Genomic DNA, 7,359 nt, shown 5'->3' with positions numbered 1-7,359 from the left:
TTATTTCTTATTTCCCGTGGGGACGGGAGGGGCCAAGGAGGCTGGGGGAAGCCCCTGGGAAGCTCTCGCGGAGCAGGATGGCTCCTGTGACTCTCTGTGGACGTCTGTGTCTTGGGGCTACCACCGGGAAGGGAGGCTGTGCCTTGCTGCACGGGGGGCTGCTGGGTCGGGGAGATGTCCTCAGACTGATCCAAAACCAAATCAGATCGATTGTCCCCAGGAGCTGTCACCCTGGACCTGCTCTACTGCCACTGATCCCGAGTCTGTGAACCTGCTGTCACCTTAACTCTGCCCTTCGCTGTCCTGCAGGGGGGGTGGGGGAGACTGGGGCAGGTTTATCCCCTCAGCTCTGCCCTTTGCCATCCCTCGGAGGGGGAGATGGGGGCAGGTCGTACAGGCAGGATTTGAGGGAGCCGCTCGATTTCCACTTCTTTGCCTCACTCGCCCCTGCACAAAACCCCACAGAGCTCCCCCAGGCAACAGCCATGCCCTTAACTCTGCCCTGCGTCCATATGAGAGAAGAAGGACGCGCGGCAGCCGTGGCAGGACCCAGGCAGCACCGGCAAAGCTGTTGCTGTAGGAATGGGGAAGAAAACCCTTCCCGGCACCCAGCCCTCATGCGAGGGCTATTAGGGGGCCCCAAACTCTCTTTCCTTCAGCCCCAAATCAGATGTTTAAATCCTGGGACTGAGTTTTTGCTTGCAGAAGCTTAACAGGACAAAGATCTTTCCCCCACGCCAAAGCCTCTCCCTTTCCAACTGCGTTTCAGCCCCAGATGAAGCATCCCCCCCCAGCAAACTCCTTGCAGCCCCTGCTAGGAGGACGGGGGGCTTGGGCTATGAATTTAGATACTGCTAAATGTCTTGCCCCTGCCTGCAGCCCCTGCTCTCCTGGGGACACTGCGTGACCCCGAGCGGCTGGATGGAGAATGGGAACGTCTCCAAAAGCCCTTGCAGAGCCGGCACGGCTGCTGGGAGAGAACTGAGCTGGGTTGAGCTGCCGCTGCCCTCTCCGGAGGCGCAGAGCAGCGTCTCCACCTCGCCTCTCCCCGACAGCTCTTTCACAACTGTCTGAAATGGGTGGCTTGGCCCCGTGGCCGGCTCGGGCTTTTTCCACTTAGCAAAGGTCTTTGGAGACCTCGGCCGAGCGAGGGGAAAGCCAGAGCAAGGGGGAAACGCGGCTGAAACATATCTGCACCCAGCACCTGGTTTCCCGGTCCTCGGCTGTGGGGTGAATATCCTGGCAAAAAAAGCAAAAATCAAGGCAAAGCAGCAAAGAACCTGCAGCGTCCGGCTGTGCTGGCGGGCAGCAAAAGCTGATATTTTGGGTTTTCTTTTTTTTTTTTCTTTTTTGCATGGGGGTTTTGTGCCCCGGCATGCCAGAAAGTTTTTTTGGTCCAGAAAGCAAGCTGGAATGGGGTTTTCCTCCCCCTGCAAAAAAAGCAGGAAAAGAAGAAAAACAACCTGCGGTGGATCTGAGGAGGTCGGAGTTAAATCTGCCGCTGCCGGAGGGTGACCTGCGGGTGCTGTTCCTGCAGGTGGAAATTGCCGGGATGCCCATGAGCAATTTACAGGCATTATTTTGAGATGGTGCCGACAGCCACGGCAGGACCATTTCTATGAGCTGAAGATCTGCCTCTCGGCTTTAAAAGAGAAAAGTAAATGGCTCCGACAAGGCAGCTCCGGACCTGCGGGTGCTGTTCCTGCAAACTGGGGACAAAGCTATTTGCTGGTTATCACGGGCTCCTCGGCAGCAAAGGCATCGGATTAAGTTAATTTTTTCCCCGTCAAAAAGTAAGTCGGGACTAAAATAACACCGTGGATGAGACCTGTAGACTTTTTAAACTTCTGCTGTCTGATGCCGCCTCCACTTCCCTTGTGAACCTCTCCTGACGATGCTGCTTCCCAGGGCTCCGAAATTCAAGCTAACCCTGTGGGGATGGGGCTGTGCCCTCCTCTCCTCCCCACCCCTTTAACCACAGCACTGAGTTGTCTCCCCGCTTCTCCGTTTCCCAAGATTTCCAAACCCTGCCCATGCTGCCCAGCGTGAGCTGCCTCCAGGATGGTTATAATAGTGGAAAAGAGATTTCTTTGCTGAGGAGGGAGGGTGGGGGGAGTCTCTTAGCACAGTATCTTGGACTGCTTTTCCCTCTCCTGCCTTCTGGTTTTTTCTTGCAGAGGAACGTGGGACCTGCTCTCCCAAGGAAAGCACTGAAATATTTAAAGTCTGTGCAAATGAAGCCGGCTGCTGGTTAATAAATGAAATCCAGGCACTCACCTGGTAGTCCTCGGTGCTCGGGAGGGGAAGGGGTTGCTGCGGTCTCACTCCGAGGAGAGAGGCATCAGGCGCGTTCCCCTGAACTTCTGCACCCTCGCTTTTCTTCTATTGTTATTAAGAGGGCTGTGATAGTTTTTCTCTCTATGGAAACGCTTTTCCCCTCCCTTGTGTATATATAAAAATGAGCGATCACGGGGTTTGAGTCGTAACTCCAGACGTGGAGCCTTCATTTGGGCATGATTTCATTAAAGTGAAATCAGAGGGAGCTGGCAATGTCACGGGGCTGCGGTGCCTCTCCCCATTCAGGAGGAAAAAAGGTGTGTGGGGAAAAAGACACCTGAACCCGACGGCCTGGCGAGAGTCACCCAAACACAGGGCTGTCGCCAACGCCGGGACTTTGCAGGATCATGCAGACACGCTCTTCCCCCGCTCCTCCAGGTAGCCAGGCACTTGGCGCAAGGATAGTTGAAATGCAAAGCTTTATATGCCCCCTAAGGATGCCCGCTGGGGTTTTCAGCGCTGGTTAACGGTGTTCTCCCAGTTAATGTGTTTCCATTTGAAGAGCGGGGCTGGTGCAGCACCTTGTTAGGGTTTTGCCCCAGGACAGTGCTCATAACCCCCATGGTCAGCAGGGACAGGCTTGCCCCGCTCACACTGCTCTGCCCTCTGCCTGGTTTCCCATCCCTGGGGGCTTTTCTCCTCCCACGCAGGCAGGGAAACCCCTGTAAGGTTGAAATTTTGGGGAACGTCTTCCAGGATGTGGTAGCATGGTCCCAGGTGCAGCATTTGAAGGGGGAGCTAAGGATAATGCGTGTCTTGGAAAAAAAACCCTCCAACTCCCCAAAGCCACTGAGGTCCAGCAGAATTAACTCAGATTGCCCCAAGACAGCAGCCGGGCAGGAACCCCCACCAGTCTGGGGTCCCAGGACCGCTCTGGTCCTGGTGTGGTCAGAGAGAGGTCTCCTGCGATGCCCCACGGTGCTGGTTTGCAAGCAAAAGTGCTTTGTGCTACAAAGAGGATGGGGATGGAGATCTCCCTGCTGGGAAGAGGGGTTCCTCCGTGTGATCCAGGGCTGAGACACCCAAAGGAGTCACGTCTCTGATGGAGGGTCCCTCCGTGGTCCTTGCAGAAAGCTCAGGAGACCCTCGGACCCTGTTTGGCTCAGACCGCTGACAGCTGTGCATGCTTCAGAGCGGGTTGGGGACTCGCCTCCCCTGATTTTGTTGGTCTGGGTGAGGGAGCTTTGGGTGCAGACCTGGCCAACAGGTGCTTGATGAAAGGTGTGTGAGCACTCAGGAAGCGGGATGTGTCCACCCTGTGCCCTGGCATCACATCCCATTGGGGTTGAGGAGCACTTTAAAAGGGCTGGGGGAGCCCCTGGAAATGCCTCTGGTAGCATTTTGGGCTCGGTTGTCACCTGCTCAGAGGAGATCAGCTGGGGAACATGAAACATGTGGAAAGGTCATTGCTTCTGTCATGGGTCTGGCATCCCCCAGCCCCAAAGGTAGGGCAAAACTGGTACCCCAGAAATCAAGGCCTGGTGCACCCCTCTGACACAAGGACCTGGTGCCCCGATCACCCCCACGAGTTGCTGGTCTTCTGGACAAAACAGAAGCCCTGCTATTGCCAAAATCACTGGGAACCTGTGGTTCAGGTACTTGGGGAAGGGACCATAGGTTAGGGAAAGATGCGATGTCAAAGTAGACTAATGAAGCCATCCTAAAGCCCACTCTCTCCCAGGGGTGATGAGGTCTTTAACTTACTTCAGTGCATCTCCAAAGTAAATTAAACTATATGAAGACTGCAGGTTGGGACAGGGTAAGGTCTGTTTAGCTGCATCCACACAAGCGATGGCTGCTCCCCCCTTGCAGCCACCCCATCCCTTGTGGTGGGGTGGTGGTCCTCTCTCACTGAAGCTTTCCTGGGGTAGAGAGGAGAGTGTGTGTGATGGAGGGAGAAGGTGCGAGCGTGTGGGGTTTATCCCTTGCAACTGCTTCAGGCTGTCCCCATGGGTTGTGCATGCTCTGAATGGTTGGAGACGGGGTGTTCAGCCCTTCCTGGCTGGTGGCTGCAACAAGATGGCTTGGAGACATCAGGAAAGGGCTGACCCACGTGCCAGGAAGTCCCGTGGGACCCTGAGGGGGTGTTTGTCAGTGCCAACTCCCAGCTGGGCTCTTCGGTGTCTGCAGCTACTGCTGCAGCCTTGCACGGGAGGGAAGGTGACAAGGGCAGTTACCCACCTCCACCACGGGTCCATCTTCTCACAGTCAGGGTTGACCCTCCCCCTGTTTGACCAAATCGGGTGGCAGTGGGATCCCAAAGGTCTCAGGGGACCAGGGCACAAGAGCAGACTGAAAGGCAGGGAGGGACTCAGTGCTTAACAAACTGCTTTCCTGGGCAGCCAGGCTTGAGACAGATCATCCTTGTGGCTGCAAAGATGAAAAGCAAATCAGAACAACCCTAAAGGCACAGTACCTTTGAAGGAATGGCACATACACATGGGTCCCCCTCAACAGTCAAGCCTGCTGCCAGAATGACCCATGTAAATATGAATCTATTTATTTTTTTCCTGCAGAGAACAAAAACTACCTGAAAGAGAAGCTGGAGCATGGAGGTGAATGCCTTTCCCATCATCCAGCAGGTCACCACTGGAGCCAGGCGGTGAAACCCATCTTCGTCTGCTGAGCAGATACTAGGGCGTATTTCTGTGTTTTATTTACCCATAAAACGCTTTGCTGTTGGGAAGGGTCGGTACAGGACAACATCCTTGCGGGAGGCAAATGTGCACTCCAGACATGGAGCCTTCATGGTGATTTTATTAGGGGAAAATAGGAAAGAGAAGGCAGCACCTAAGAAAGAAAGATGAAAGAAGTCAAGCTGCCTGGTTCATCCCTATCAGTCTGCTTTAAAAGCAAACTGGACTGTTTTAGCTGTCACCGGCTGGCTACCATGGCTGGCAGATCCCTGCTTCGGGCTTTGCTTTTGCAGGGGATTGGAGAGGAGTTTTTCCTGCAAAACTGAAAATGTCACAGCATGAAAATAACCCCAGCTGACCTTGGGGAAGGAGGGAGATGCGCTACGAACAGCCTGCGGCACCCATGGGAGCTGGCTGGTGGCAGAGGGGACTCAAACTCCTAAAAAGTTTCCCCGAAAATTACCAAACTGATGAAAAATGCAAGCTTTGTCATGAGCATCCTCGCGCGTCTCCCTCGTGCGTCTGTCTCTCCAGGAGCAGGACACCTTCCCACGTCTCCACAGCCTGCCCTCACTCTTGCCGAGCTCAATTTCCTTCTGTGAATCATCGTTTAAAGCCCAAATGTGGGCAGCTGAAGAGGATCTTATTAAAGTTTCATCACTACAACCATTCCGCTACTGGGAAAAATAAGACACAGTGACTCGTGGTCATATCATACCAGAAGCCTTGAAAGCAAAAAGCATGCCCCAAATACCGGCACAGAAGTTTTGCCTGGCCGGGGGAGGCACAGGCAATGCTACTCGAAGTCCTGTTTACTGCTTCCAGCACCAGAATCGCATAGAGGAGTTGGACACGGATGCACTGTAGGTCCACAGAGGGGCAGAAGGGAGTTTTCTGGTTTGCTTTGTCCCTTCTTTAATCATCTCTAAGACTCAGTTTGCGTTTTCAAGGCTGCGGAGGGAGGACCTCGCTGTGATACGAGATTGCCCATCTCCCATCTCTCCATAACCCTGCAGCGAACAGCCCTTCCTCTCCCCTGAGGCTGATTTTTGGTGCATTTCTCTTCCCCATAACCCCATTTTGGGGGTGATTTTCACTCCTTCCAACAGCTCAGCAGCAACAAGTCCCTGCATGTCTCTCCAAGGTGGCCGTATAGCGGGCGCTGAGGGCTTCGAAAGCTTTGGGCCAGGACCTCGGTAGAGGGAGGAGAGGAGCTGGGGACATGGAGTTTGTTAGTTTTGCAGGGGTTGAGTTATTGTTTTGACTTTCTTGCCCTTTTTTCACCTTCTTTGGTCCCAAGTCTCTTGCTGCTGCTGCAGGGTCATAGGGGATTTACAGCCCCGGTCGTACACAAAGCACTTGGCTGCTTGTAACGAGCAGTTACCCATCCCACCTTCAGTGTTTCATGTTCCTGGCAATTAATTAGCTCTGCTCTGAGCTTTTGATGCAAATGTAATATCAAAAAGCCTCTTTGGGATAAAATGGGCTGGGGTTATTTTGCAGATCACTACATATGCTTCTCCAAGAATCGCTTGGGCCAAACCCAAAGACCAACTTCAGCACTGACAGCCTTCAGGCATGAAATAAAGCTTGGTTCTTGATGCTTTCCCTCCAAAGGAAGAAAAGAAAAAAGCAATGGAGAAGAAAAAATAATCTTAAATCCTCCAAACTGTCTTCCCCAAGTGTTTGCTGCAATGTTTTTATCTGCTATCTCTCTGTTGCACATCCTACCCCTTCTCCAAAGAGGTGTTTGCACCTGCCTGTACACATGGTATGTGCCTGCAGCTACATGAGCATCACACCTCCAGTTGGAAGGAAACATCTAAAATCAAGAAAAAATGTAAAGGGAGGCAGCAGGAGCCTGGATCCACACGCAGGAGCAGCGCTGGCCTTGGGGCATTTATCCTGACAGCGGGTCTACACATAAAACCTATTTATACCCCATGGAGTAAAATATAAAAAGAGCTGCTTCTCCTTTTTCCTGCCTCCGTAAGCAGGGATCGCTCCCACTGGTGAGGCTGCCGCAGCTGGATGAGGTGGGTGGGAGAGACACTGCTCAAGAAATGCAATGGTTGCTTCTCTACAGATGGGTTATATTGCTCCTCCAGCATTTCTTTGCCACTGGGATCATGGCCGTGGGTTGGCCCCTTGGCTTCACAATCCATGGGGAGGTGTTTGGGATGGTCTCAGGGGCAGGGTTGGACACACCTGGGGAATGCAGGACCCACCGGTGGGGCTCAGTGTGCTAGGCTAAGGGATGCCCAAGGCAGGGGATGGGTGAGGAGCCATCCAGAGGAAGCCTGAGGGATCAAATGGGATTTACCGGGGTGGTCTGGGGTGCAAAATGGGGCAGGACGAACAGCCTGAGGCAGCTCCTGCAGGAACA

This window comes from Aptenodytes forsteri, unplaced genomic scaffold (genome assembly GCF_000699145.1).
Source record: "Aptenodytes forsteri isolate BGI_AS27 unplaced genomic scaffold, ASM69914v1 Scaffold173, whole genome shotgun sequence".
NCBI lineage: Eukaryota > Metazoa > Chordata > Aves > Sphenisciformes > Spheniscidae > Aptenodytes > Aptenodytes forsteri.
This window is presented reverse-complemented; position numbering follows the sequence as displayed.